The sequence below is a fragment of the Phoca vitulina genome, unplaced genomic scaffold, assembly GCF_004348235.1.
Source record: "Phoca vitulina isolate PV1807 unplaced genomic scaffold, GSC_HSeal_1.0 scaffold9, whole genome shotgun sequence".
Lineage (NCBI taxonomy): Eukaryota > Metazoa > Chordata > Mammalia > Carnivora > Phocidae > Phoca > Phoca vitulina.
This window is the reverse complement of record NW_022589712.1, coordinates 298773-312937: the sequence shown is the minus strand read 5'-3', so window position 1 is coordinate 312937 and position 14165 is coordinate 298773. Positions and strand designations below refer to the sequence as shown.

Sequence of the window (14165 nt, the reverse complement as noted above, 5' to 3'; positions counted from 1 at the left end):
AAACTGAATGAAATGCACATTTGTGAACTCTAATTTAAAACTCTTGCTTCTGACTAAGGAAGGAGAATCTCATTGAAACCAAGGTGTCTTCTGCTCCCTCCTTCCCACCTCCGGACTCTGGTAAGTGAAGCAGACATAGATTAAAGGTGCCTGGTGGCCTCATTATCCCGGGGAGACAGACAGGAAGAGGTAAATAATATATCGGCTCAATCAGGGTGGAGGAAGCACCTTAGTGCCGAGCCCACCTCAGGTGGAAAACACCCCAGTTTTCACCAGAAGGAGGGCCTGTCATCTGGGATGGAAAAGGTCTGAGGGGGAAAGAATTGGCCTTGTCCAGCCCAAGGGGCTTGGTCTTACATCACGATGGCGCCCTAGATGTTCTTAGAACAGAGCAGAACCAAGTCCAGGCTGAGCCAGATTTGTCGGGGCTGGAGTTCCATCAGCCAAGGGTTAGCTTGTGGAGAGAGGAGTGGGGTTGCCCACTGAGACCCCCCGGACCTCACTCCTGACGGCTCGCAGATCGTGTCCAGAGGCAGGACAACAGGCACCACGAGGAATCCACGCCGTGTCCTGGGAGACGGCTGAAGGGTGATGAGGTGCCCTAGCGGGCACTTGGCATTCCTGCTGCAGAATGGGAGCTGGCCTGCTGAGGGTGGCTTGGACCTGGGTGGGGAGCTGCCGGAAAGCCTTTCATTGCTGATAACTCATCGCCAGTGCCTCAGGGAGGTCTCACTCCGGGCTGCCCCTGTTGGCTCCCATCCACTCTCCAGGCCACAGTTGAGATGGCACCTTCTTCTTCAGTGGCACGTGCTCCGTGCCCACTGCTGTCCCCAAATGAGGTTTGGTGCTTTATGTAGCTCCTTATGGCCACTGACCCTGGCTTTCCTAGCCCAAGGACAGCCATAATTCTGCTCGATGAGGGAAGGCCGTGTCCACCTGGACCCGCGTCTCCAGGACCCACACGGCGCCTGCTCCACAGGAGCCTCCTGACCAACGACAGTGGGAGCATGAGGTCCCAAGTTGGGAGGGGCTCCAGACGGAGTTCCCCTCATGCACGCAGACATCCCAGCAGAAGCCACACCCCTTGATGGGATAACAAAGGAAACTGAGGCACCAGGACTGGTGTGCTGAGTCAGTCGTAGTGACATATAAACAATCAAGACAACCGAGAAGAACGTTCTTTGTAAACTCTGTGGTGCTGTGCATCCTTGTAAAGACGTCCTCCAGAAAGAGAAGGGGTGAAGGCCTTGCAGAAGAACATGCTTGTCTTCTGAGCTGAAGTATGTTTCTGGAGCGCCTGAGCACGTCTGTGGTTTCGTCTGCATGGACCCCTGCAGCAGCCCTGAGGACGGGGGAGGAGGCGCTGCATGCGGAGGCGTCCACGGGGCCCCTGAGGCGCAGAGAAATGGAACCCTGCTCCGGTCACAAAGCCGCATGGGAGGCTTCAGAAGGAATGACCCACAGAAGAAAGGCTACAAATTCCAAATATCAGAAACTCAGCCATAAAAACACCTATTTGTAATGGCAGAATATGTGTAAAACCATTAAAAAACCATGTTTAGAAGAAATTCTAACCAACACAAGCGGGACGTCTGGTGTCTGGGACTCACACACCTGGTATCCAACCAACTTTATCTCGAAATGGCTCTAACTTCCTGGGACGGTTTTTCCCTTTCAGCCAAAGAGCTTAATGCTTTGAAGACATAACCCCTTTGCCACGCTGATGAAAGGGACCAGCAGCTCTCCAGAAGCGGGCACTGGTGTTTGCCCAGATTGAAGAGTCTCATGCAAGCAAGAGAGCCCACGCTGGCCATCCCAGGGGCTGCATCAGCCAGCTCCCCTCCCACAGGCCGTGAAGGCGGGCCCCGTGGACCTGGAGGGGTGCTCACCATGTGGTCCTCAGCCCCAGAAGAGCCAGGAAGAGAGAAGAGAGCTCGGGAGAGCCCGAGGCCCTTCCTGAGAATCCTCTGCTGGGTTCTCGTAACAGGCGAAGAGAAAACATCACTGGACCCCCACTCCGTCGAGGAGGAAGGGGCCCTGCATCAGGGAGGGTCACCGCACACACCTCCAGGACAAAGCGCCAGACGACGTGGCGCTCAGACCAGACAGTTGTGCACAGGCTGGCTGACCTGGAGACACGCTCCCGGCAGCCTGCGCTCCCCCGTCAGACGAGCGGGGCCTCGCGGACCGAGGGTCTCCAGCGTGCTCTGGAACCTTTCCAAAGTATCCACAATGAGTGTGTGTCGCCTTTATGAGCAGAAAGAAAAGGGGACTCTTTTTTTCATGTTCCTACATGTATCCCATTTTCTACCCCTGGAAAATTAGCCTAAGGAAATAAATTGAGCCCTAGCAAAGAAAATATTTTCAAAACAAGTTCATGCCAGCTTTATCCAGAAGAGTAAAGAGTTTTACCATTTCGAACATTCAAATAAACATTAAAAAGACAAAAATGTTTAAAAAGCAAACTGAGTAAAAGGAATGTTATGTAGAAATGATAATACTTCAAGGGTAGAGAAATGCTTCTGTCATAATATAAAGCAAAAAACATGAGATGAAATTATGTGTATAATCCATAAATCCCTAAAAACAGACAATAAATGTTGTGTGTGGAGAAAAGCCTGGAAGGACACACTAAGACATGACCTGTGGATGGTGAGCACAGATGATTTTGTTTTCTACTTGTGTCTCTTTCTAGATTTCCTGGAAGGATCAGCTATTGCTTTTGAATTTGAACATTTTATTTTCAAGTATGAAAATCACACCTGGATTTTTTTTCCTCAGGGAGAGAAACTTATTCTTTAAGGTCATAGACATCCGATTCCTGCTCTGCCTCGGCTGACCGGTGGGCGCCCAGCCAGACGCGGCCCTGAGAGCGCCGCTCACCACCGCACACCCGCCTCCACGGGGCTCCCGCGCCGGGTCGGAAACCAGCTCTGTGCCTGGGAAAGGAGCAGATGTGGCTTAAAATATCACAACGCGGACGTTATGAAGGATCCTCCGAGCTGTGTGGGCCGCGTGCGTCGTGACCCTCGCAGGGTCTCTCAACTCCTTTCTGAAAGCACGTGAGACCCAGGGGTCATTGTTCCTACGGCACTTTGGTGAGTGGCCGCGTGGACTCCGACGACACGTCCGCTGGGACCCCGCGCACGGAGGTCGCCCGCAGCAGGCTGCGTGCCCTCCACAGTGGCCAGAAGGCGAAAGGTGGTGCGACATCCCAGCTCGCGCCGAAAAGGGAGCGAACATGCGCCTTGTAATGAAAACAACCCCCTTCGCACAATAGGATGATGGATAATGTATCAGACCAAACATAGGAGGCTTTTAAAATTTCACGTTTGGAATTGGCCAACATCAATTATTTAAGCACAAATTGAATTAACCAAATATTCAACATATGTTCTCTTTAAACTCTGCTAAATCTGACGCAACATCTGAAGGCGGACGGAGGGTCAGCCTGCTGACAGGGAGGCCCCAGGTGGGCAGCACGGCCCGCGCAGAGGCCTGAGCTCGCAGTTCCCCGAAGGAACGTATGATTGATGCCGCCTCGAAATGTATGCCTCTACCGGACCCCGATCTCATCAGATCCTGCCGCCACCATCTGCTGTTTCTAATTCCTCTGCAATATCTGTATTTGCCGCCTCCCTCCAACAAAGGCGGGGGCGGGGAGGAAATGCTCCTGCTTGGGCGGCCGGCGGGAGCTGGTTGGCTGGCGGAGCCGCGGCCAGAAGGCATCTGTTGCTGGTAGGCCCGCAGCATCTGCTACTATTTCTCACTTTCCCCGCATGCTGTGGGGTACGGTTTCTCCCAAAGGTGGGCTGTCCGCACTCGCTGTCAATCCGTCATTGTCCGCCCCCCGTTCCCACGGCGCCGGCCTCGTTACCATGCTGCTGGCCTTTGCTGGCTGGTGTCTGTAATCCAAGATATTGTGTCATTGGGCAATGCCATTAACCCTTTTCCTACGCATCAGGACATTCAATTAAGCCCGGCAGGAGAAGCAGATTGAGAGGGAGGGCCGTCTGGTGGGGAGGGACCATCGCTAGGAAGCCAGAAAGTTTACCAGGACGACAATGACAGCAACCATCAGCACTGTCAGAATAGCCCTTGCTTTCAGAGAGGCAGAGATGCTCTTGGACAGGGGAGCGTTCCCTCTCTCACGGGTTTTTAACACAAAATGCTATCAAAGGATGCGTTGTTTTTCCCCGGTCCTTGATAGGGCTATTAAGCACTGTAATAAAATGTGTGCGTGAGGCTATTATTTATGTGTCTGATCTGTAAGCAGCTCTGCTAATGGGGTGCAGCCTGGCGGCCGGTTCTCAGAGCGCCCCAAGCTGTCATCTTCCCGTGTCCTTCTGTCAGACCCCGAGCAGGCGGCTCTTCTGCTGGGGCGACACACAGAGCCGTCCTTCCTCCCAGGAGCTGTTTCTGACTCAGTGCCGGGTCCCAGGGGAGCAGGCAGCAGGGAGGAAGGGGTGTGTGTGCCCGCCGACCATGGAGCGCCTTCGCAGAGTCAGGAGGCCTCAGGAATCTCGCCTCGAGGCTCACAGCTGCGCCTCCCCCTGCCTCCACTCCTTGCGCCCTGGGGTGGGTGGGCCTGAGCTCACAGAGCTCAGTGCCCCAAACTCCCTACAGGGCACCCAGCAGCAGAGGGAGTCTCCGGCTCCAGCCTCCAAGGAGGTTTTGTTTTTAGACCAAGGGCCCCAAGGCCACATGCTCACTTTGCACATGACGTCCAGAGCACAGCCAAATTTGAAAAAGTAAGTACTGAGCAGGAAAAGATTTTCTTAAATGAGAACATTCTTGATGTCCCTAAGTATACCATATTGAGTATCCTCTCAGTAATCCTGGGCATTCCAAATTTGTAAATCTTCGGCAATTTGTAAAAAGAGGGGGACATTTATCGAATGCCTACTGTGTACTAATAGTAAATGAACAATGCATTTGTTTTCTGCTCCCGCCAAATCCAGAGATAACATGGCCGCCCCACTTTACAGATGACAGATGCCTCCGGAGGCCCTTCCGACTGGCCTGGTGTGGGCTCCAGGGACAGCTGGGAGGGGTCCGAATCGCATCTGGCCTGGCTTATTCCCCAAAGCCCTCGATATCACAAAATATAAATTCACAAAATGCAGGGGGCTCGCAGCTTGGTCGATGGCAGGCAAAGCGTAGGACCCTGCCTGTTCCCGGACAAAGCGACGCAGGTGTTTTCGTGGTCTCAGGGTCAGACTCCGCAGGGCAGGAGCAAAGCCTGAGGGCTGGGGACCCGCCCCGGGGCCCGCTGCACAGCCCTGTCTGTGGGGGCCCATTCTGCAGGAGTGGTTTCTCCCTGGGGTCCGGGCCCGTGGGAGCCCAGCAAGGGTGAAAGGAGCTGTCCGCGTGGTGGGTGCGTCTATGCCCTCCTCAGCGGGAGCGTGGGAAACTAAATTTTACAAGTTTGGTTGTTTGCCTCCCAAACCAGCGTATGTGATCATCCACTATCTTGCTATTAATTAGAATGTGTCCAATCCCAATTAGTATTTCATGGCCACATAAAACACAAGATCAGTGCCCAGGCTCTCAGACAATTATGTTGCCACCTGCCCAGAAGGTTCTGGTCTCTGGGAAGGAGAATCCCCAGCTGCCTGCCGGTGCTCAGACGCTGTGCTTTCTGCACGCCATCTCTGTCCTTTCTTAGATGAAACCATGTGTCTGATGGACAGAAAAGAATGCAAAAGGAATGGCTTTCAGAGCAGAAAAGACCCCGTTTCGGGTGATGGCTTCTCTCTAGCTGGTGGAGCATGCACACGAGGCCTACCCACTCGGCACCTCAGGGCCCTTGCAGGGACTGCAGGGGAAAAAAACCAGAGCGATGACGTCGGGCTGCTGCCTCCCCAGTCCCGTGAACTGGCTACCTGAGTGATTCATGGGAATGGTGTCGTGACCACGTCAGGGGCTCACCTCCCGCCATATCAGGTAGCCTTCCGGTCAGCTGCCACCTTCATGAGCTGCAGAAAGAGGTAGGGGCTAAGGACAAGGGCTGCTGGGTCGTGGACACCGCCCACCCTCCCCACCGCCCACTGGAACTGCCGCCTGTAGGCCCGGGAGACACCCACAGTTACTCCACCTGCCGTCAGAACCCAGCCCCTCCCCTGTGTCCCCAAGCACCTGGGGGTGGCCTCAGACCAACCCTGGGCCCTCTCCCCGTCCTGTGAGACCCTATCTGCTCTGCTCAGCTCTCGGGGCTGCCGGCACTGTCCGTTGTAAGCAGTAAAAGGGCAGTAATCCCAGAGCTGCAGGTTCATCCTGGGGCCCTGCAGTATGGCTGCTGCTGACGGCGAGCTGCACCCACATTTACGGAGGGAGGGCGGGAATGTAGCCCACACCCTGCATTACAGAGAGGACACCACGATGACGCGAAGTGAAGGGACTAACCCAGGTGTGCCAAGGACAGGCCCATGTCGGCGGGCTCCAGGCCTCCCCAGGCTGCCCGCAGGTTCACCCCACGGAGGGAGCTTGGGAGTTTTAAGACACACACTAATGAGGGTAGGCGCCTGGCTCCCCCGGAGAGGAGCGCGGCAGCGGGAGGAGGGCAGCGCGGGGGAGGAGGGCAGACCCACTCGGCCGTGGCACAGGCTGTGAATCTGCACAGAGGGGCCCACGCACGGCTGCCTGATGCCATCTCCCCCCACCCCCGGAAGCAGCCTGCCTGTCTGCTGCGAGCTGTCACCTGCACCCCACCGTGGGTGGGACACCCCCGGGGCAGAAACTACGGCCCTCCAAATCAGGCCCCCAGCCTCTTGGAGAAGCACTCCCGGTGGCCACCTCCTAGGCCCCCAGAGCGCTGGGCAGGGAGGGGAGGAGGGCAGCGCAGGGAGGAGGGCAGCGAGGGGAGGAGGGCAGAGCAGGGAGGAGGTCAGCAGGGGGAGGAGGGCAGTGCGGGGAGGAGGGCAGAGCAGGGAGGAGGTCAGCAGGGGGTGGAGGGCAGCGAGGGGAGGAGGGTAGCGCGGGGAGGAGGGCAGAGCAAGGAGGAGGTCAGCAGGGGGAGGAGGGCAGCGCAGGGAGGAGGGCAGCGCGGGGAGGAGGGCAGCAGGGGGAGGAGGGCAGGGCAGGGAGGAGGGCAGCGTGGGGAGGAGGGCAGCGCGGGGAGGAGGGCAGCGCAGGGAGGAGGGTAGCGCGGGGAGGAGGGCAGCGCAAGGAAGAGGGCAGGGCAGGGAGGAGAGCAGAGCAGGGAGGAGGGCCTGCAGGCCTGGGTCTAGATCTGCAGGAATATGTGAAGCAGGTGCCATCCTGTGGCTTTTGGATCTTTGGTCGGGTGACCTTGGGGAGGTGGTGCCTGCTGGGGTCATTCCTCCTCTGGTGCCAGGCCAGGCTCTGCAGGAACAGACATCCAGAGACCTGGGGAAAGATGCAGAGTCGCAGAAGGTGGTGGGGGAAGCGCAGCTGCTGGTCCTTTTGTGATCACATCCACTTAAACCCAAATAGAAGGGCGGGCTGAAGTCTTGTTCTCCTGTGAACACCGGCTGAACGCTCGGGTGGCACAGCTGCCCCGGGCGGGGGTGGGGGAGGGACAAGATCTCACCCCCAGTCGTGCAGAGGTGGGGGGCAGCAAATAGGGTAACCAAACACATGAAGAGCTAGCCAGGAGGGAGATTCACCTGCAGTCAGAGGGGAGGTCTCACCTGGAGCTGAGAGTCTCACCTGCAGTCAGAGGGGAGGTCTCACCTGGAGCCAGAGGGGAGGTCTCACCTGGAGGCAGAGGGGAGGTCTCACCTGGAGCCAGAGGGGAGGTCTCACCTGGAGGCAGAGGGGAGGTCTCACCTGGAGCTGGGAGTCTCACCTGCAGTCAGAGGGGAGGTCTCACCTAGGGCTGGGGAAGGCGGTCTCAGCCACTCTGGGGGTTCCAATTCTCTGGCAGCTCTCTCAGCTCCTAAGACCCCTCCCATCAACCCCCTCCTACCCCCAGACCCACACACACTCACACTCTCCTCTTGTGCTTAGGTGGGAGTTTGGCATACGTCCTCCTCAAACCTGGACCCAGGTCCTCCCCTTGCAGAGCCTCCCACCCCATGCCTCCTCCTCGTCCCCACATTGTCATTCCTTCTTATCTTTAATTGCACAGATGTTCTTCTCCCTTCTCCAGGCCCCCCCGGAGGGGAAGGAGAGGAGATGAGGGTAAGGGGACGGGGTCGGAAGTGCAGGCAGGGAAGGGTCTATAATTTGCTGCTGGTCCTGACCCCACCACCCTGCCCTGCTCCGGCCACCAGCAGTCCTCAAAGTCAGGCCCGCACAGGTGACCATGGTGGGGAGACAGGGTCAGGTGCCCCAGCCCCTCAGGTGACGCTGCTCCCCTGGCCGTCCATCCCTGTGGGACACGCGTGTGGCTGGGGCCAGCAGCCTCTAAGGGGAGGTGAGGAGATGCCCAGAGCAGACAGGATAGACTTAAAATGCCTATTTACTACTGTTAGCCTAGCCACTCCCTGTCCTGCTAACAGATCAGAGTGAACCCATACCATACCCCCCTAGGCCCTGGGATGCAGTCCCTCCCCTCCTCCTGCTTCCTACCAGGTGCTAAACATGCGCAGTGGGACCCAGGGTGGGAAGTCCAGCACCCCCAGCACCCCTTTAATGCTGGAGCCTAGGGAAATACAAACCAAACCCCAAAATCCAGAACAAGACCGGTGCCTCTGACTTGAGCTCCATTTCTCACCTGAAAGACAGAATCTGACATTAAAATTGGGAGTGATTTAATCCTGGATGTTATCAGGAGGCTCTTGAAGAGGCAACTGGGTGGGGAAACCAAGGCAGAGGCCACGATGTTGACAGCCTCCCTGGGGAGCGCGACGCTCAGAGCCCCACCCGTGAACCTGGACAGAGTTAGTGAATATGGGCACGGCTCTCTTCTGAGATGCCTCTTTTATGGTGGAAGGGTGCTGCTGGTCCTCGCTCTTGGTGTTGGAACTGGTCTTCCCCTTTGCTTTTTGCTTTTTTCCTTGGAGGAGTCGCCTATAACGGATTTTTTAAGGAGGAATCCGTTCATCTTTGTTTTTCCAAGACCCTCTCAGTGATGGAGTGGCTTCTGCCCTCCGTGGGCTACACATGGAGCACATCCGAGCCGTCCAGGGAGGAGCACACCCCGCTGCTTGGGAAACTCCGGCAGCAACGGCAGCGAGGACCGCTCAGGTAGATGCGGGCCCCACCCGACCTGAAAAACCAGTCACTCCACGGCCTGGCCAGTGGCACCAAGGAGCTGTTTCATTTTCCTTAAGGGTTGTTATAATTCATCTAAAGAAAAAATAATTTTTATTTACTTAACTTTTTGAAGTTCCTGTTGGACACACTTTACACACTTTTCATTCCAAAGGCTCAGAGATGGGCAGCAGGACACCAGGGCCCACGCGGTGGGGGCGGGTGGGGTGCATCAGCGGCCCGACCTTCGGCCGTCCTGGGTTCTGTTTGTAGGGACAGCCTCATTCATCCTCGGTGCACTCCAAGGGCTGTGACAGGAAATGAGGTTATGAAACAAATGTTGAAATGGAGAAACTGAGGCACGGAGATGGAATTTCTCAAGGCTGTGTGGAAATCATTTCACTGTTTGGAAGAAAGCCTTTAGCTCCCATGAGACCCCAGCGCTTTTATTTCTGTGTATGATTTTTTTTTTAATTAAAAAAACCTCCTGGCGCCTCCATGACAACAGGGCCTGTGCTCTGACTCTGAGGAGAAGAGAACGTGTCTTCCCAACCAAGAGCTGTCCAGACTGTCCATGAACGGATTCAAGAGGCGGAAAGTCTACGGTAAAAAAGGAAAAGAAAAGAAGACCCTGGGTGCTCGGCGTAGACATCCATCGTTAGCAAACGCAGACTCCGGGCAGACATTCAGGTGTGTGGTCCTCGTCTGCAAAGAGTTGGTGTTTGTCGAACTGCCCTCAATGATCGCTCTTGGGTTTCAAATATGGTGAAAGTACGTGGCACCTCGCACACTTCGAGCCCTCATTGTGGCGGTGCTAGTGCGTTCCCCCAGAGGAACCGGGGGTCTCAGCTGCAGGCCCTGGTGTTCATCTTCCCTTGGCCTCCAGATGCACAGGAAGTGGCCTTCTGTCACGTGGGTCATGGGGTGACAATGTGATGGAAGTGAGCGTGGGTAGAACGTGAAGAATGTGGCCTCTGATCTGCAGCCCTTTCCAGGTCCAAGCCCCAGTGGCCTTGTGTGCCAGACACACATCTGGGGGAAGAATGTCTGTTGTCCAACAGCTCTGGGGACAGGCTCTCCATTTTGGCCACATCCAAGAAAACCCCAAAAGTCCTGTGGTTCTTGTCCCTGCTAAGAGCACATGCCAAGTGATCCTTTTGAGCAAAAGGGGGAGTAAGTGAAAATCTCAAAGGGACTCAGGCTTCTGGAAGCTGGGGCAGTCTGCAGGCCCAGGAGAACCAGGACAGGCCCCCTGTCACTCTCTTCCCTGGAGAGGCACTAAGATGTTTCTGAGATGCTGTTTGGGAAGCCTTGGATGAAGTGCGGGATCCTCCATTAGTCCTATGGGTCCGAGCCATGTGTAAACTGTAAGGCCCTCCACAAGCTCATGGTACGACGCGTTACTAGTCAAGCCTCCTGGTGGCTGACGCGGGCAGGCCCACAGCTCCGCGGCCATGACAGATGTCCGTGCTTTGGTGGCCCTTTCTGGAGGAAACAGGTGTCTCCAGGGATAGGCCGTGTAAATGGTGGTCAGAGGCTCCTGTGTGAGAAAGGCCCCCACCTGCAGTGGCAGGAGAGCCAGGCCTCACAGCGTGGCCTCTGCCAACCAGCGCCGACTCCCGCAATTGTCTGACGGGACGGCATTTCCTCCAGGTCACCTTTGCACTTGGGAAGCTCCTGTTGAACAACCACTGGGCTTTCAGAGCTGACCTTGAGACCCTAGGAAAGCAAAAGTGAGCACCCACAGCTGAATCCCACCGATGTGGGGGATGTGTTCATTGTGGGAAAGCCAGGAGCAAGGCAGCTTCCTCACCCTCTTCCCTGAGCACCTTTATCTGCTTTGTCCTCGCGGTTCTTCCTTGGGAGGTATTTTCAGTAAGGGAAGGGGCAAGTGCACACCGTCGTCAGAAGCAGAGCCACGCTGGAATCCACTCGGGGTAGGCAGAGCTACCGCCCAGCCCTTCAGGTGATAAAAGCAGTTTGACAAACACACACACATTTTTAAGATGGCTTTTCTCCAGTCTTTGTCGACCACGGCAACTTCGACATCTTAATCATTAATCAGCTGCATCGATCAGGTTCAGCGTGTGCATCAGAATTTACACAGAGATTACCCCTTGACCCTAAACTGACTCATTTGCAGCCTGATTCTACAGACCCAGGTGCATGGCTAGTGACAAGCTTAAGCTGTAACAAAAGACATTTTGGATAAACAGAAAGAAGGGAAACAAGTCAGCCGGGAAGTCCAGAGTTATCCATTTGCACACTCTTTTCAAAGACTTCTCTTGGACTAGAAAACGGGGTTTGCAAAGTCAGACCAGCTGGGGTTTGACGGGGACGGCCCAGGCCTCCCTCGCCCTGTTTTCCTGTGGTTCTGTGGTTACTAGGCGTATTCAACGGATGTGCAGGTCTTCTTGGTGTTAAGATTAGGGCAACACTGAAACCCTATTCCAAGCCTAGAGGAAATGACCTTCGTGGTGACTCTCAGCACAGCCTCCAAGCTCCGGAGTGGGCAGAGCGGCGCTCAGCCGTGGTTCCCATCCAGGTGTGGTATACACCCAGCTGGAGCTCAATGCACGTCCTCTCAGGCCAGGGGTCTGTGAAACCTGCAGCTCAGCACAGAGCCTACCAGCCTTTCCCCTGGACACAGGGTCCACAGCAGCTGCTCCAACCTGGGGAATGCGGTGGAAACAGGAGGCCAGTTTGCAAGTGAGCCCAGAACCCTGACACAGTGACAGAAAATCAGTCAAACCCTAAAATCCATCAAGACGTAAACATTTTTTCTTAAAGTTGACAAAGCAATTCACCAAGATAGTATTATGTACTCCTACGTCTTATTCTCATTGAAGGTTATGAAGATGCGGGGGAAATGTCAAGGTCAAATCTACATGCATGGTGGCCTTGTGAGTACAGTTAGGAACCAGGGACTCAGGTTCTCTGTGTGACACTAAGAAATGTCACTCTGCCCTCTAAAACCTCAGCCCAAAGACAGGATTTAAATTCTTCTTGGTTGAAATTTCCAAGAGAAAGTATAATCTCACCTGCCTGCTGCATCTGAATTCTTATGTAAGGAAACCACATAGCCATGAAACTGTCGGCTGTCGACCTTGGTTTCCAGCCACGAGCACGCGTGCGGGAGGGTGAGTTGGCGGCTCTGTAATTATCCCTGAGAAGCCATGAGAATCCGCCTGTCATTTGAAATGGAAGACAGGTACCACTGCGAGCCAGGTGGATCCAACGTCCGGCCAGGAGCCAGGATGATGCTTCTTGGGAAAGAAGTGTAGGTGTGAAGTGGCTTGCAGACACCTGCCCTTGTAGGCAGGGAGTGGGGCTGGGGGCGGGGGTAATGGGGCAAGTCTACAAAGCCACTCGCTGTTTTATTGAACATGACAACAGTCGTGGATTTTGGAAATCTGATGCAGGAAAAATGGGAGCGCTCAGAACCCAGAACACTGTCAGCAAACACCGCTGGAGGAGGGCCCAGTGGCCAGCAAGAGCAGGTCCTCGAAGCCCAGAGCAGGTGAATGTGCTCTATCCTGTGCCCATGGGCCCGGAGCAGGAGATGACCACACAGCGTGCAAGGCTGAGTCTTTCCTGCACATTTCCCAAGGAAAAGCAGGGGGTCCACGTAGCTGTCCCAAGGCAGACCAGACCGCGTGTGCCAAGCTGCCCACGTGTACCGTGGCGAGTCTGCTAAATAGACCCATTGTGTTGGCGAGAGCACACACTCTTGAAACCACATTGATTTTCCTAAAACTTTCTCCAACTTGGTTCTTCTATACCTAAAATAGCAAAATGAATTTCTTTGAAAATACTTTGTGTCAAGCTTTTTAGCTTTTTACAAATTTACCACAGCCTTCCCCCAACCAAATTTCAGAAATACTAAGATTTGGCTTACACTTGTCCTTTAAGAGGAACCACTCGTGTACATGTAGGAGGACACAGACGGGGCAGGATGCCCCTCCACACACCCCCCCCACCCCAGAGAAGCTCAGCAGCCTGCAGGGCAGCTCTGGAAAACCCACGGCCCCCTCAGGTCCCTCTCCCCTTCCCGGGTGCCTGGACCCAGCCCTCTTTCTGGTCTGAAGACCAGCCTTCCCCGAACACTGACAGCCAGGAAGGAGTTTTGGGGAGACCACCTCTTCCCACAAAAGCAAGAACTATCCCTGCAACTCTATCCCTGCAACCCCATCAGAATAAATAATCTCTCAATGCACGATGATAGAAGGAGCAGTTACCTAGTAAGATTACACATTTGCATGGACTCGCCCAAAGGCGTTACCACTGAGCTTTCCCCAGACAGGTCTGTCAGTCCGTCAACAGTTAGGAAGCACCCACTATCTGCCACGCTGCAGTGAACCCTGGAGACTGAACCTAAAACTCAAGTAAAACAAGCCCCCCGCCCACCACGGCCAAGGAACCATCGCAGAGGGAGGCAGCCCCAGTGCTGGCCGTCCTGACCTTCCCTACAGCCTGCAGGGCAGGAACAAGACGGGGCCGTTTGGTGGCTGTGAACCAGCCTGCCACCGAGGACCGCACGGACCAGGGAAGGCGTCAAGCTTCTGGGGGTTTTGAAACTGGGCTTCTCATGCTTCTCAGTGTTTCCCCGCAGACCGCCCGCCTCAAAACCCCTTGGGGACGTGTGTAGGAGAAGGCACCGGGAAGGAGGCCAGCCCTGTAGCCTAGGCCCCCAAGAAGTGTTTGGGGTGCGGAGGCTTGGGCTCCAAGAGTGAGAGAAGCTGGGAGGGTCTCCCTGAGACCGGAAGTGAGGGTAGCCCTTCCAGGAAGGAACGGCCGGAGACAGGGGCTGCCCAGACCTCCAGGAAGCTCTTCACCTGCTCAGAATGTGGCTGGGCATGGCTGTCTGAAAGCTGGTGCCTGCCACCAAAGGCTGGGGCCGAGCATTCGGGGGCCGCTCTGACCCCACAGCTCCAGGTCCCCACCAGGAGCAGAAGACCACACTCACTGAGGAGCAAGAACTGTATTTCAAGGGCTCTGGGCCTTGC

At 55.5% G+C, this 14165-nt stretch overlaps 1 long non-coding RNA gene across 1 annotated transcript; it reads right to left on the bottom strand.

Moving 5' to 3' along the window:
- Positions 1-3393: 3393 nt before the first annotated feature.
- LOC116634737 lies at positions 3394-6523 on the bottom strand. The gene is made up of 4 exons (XR_004300021.1): positions 6406-6523; positions 5932-5978; positions 5571-5682; positions 3394-3905 (listed from the first exon to the last, which is right to left on the bottom strand). It is a non-coding gene; the product is annotated as an uncharacterized LOC116634737 (long non-coding RNA).
- Between the last annotated feature and the right edge of the window lie 7642 nt (positions 6524-14165).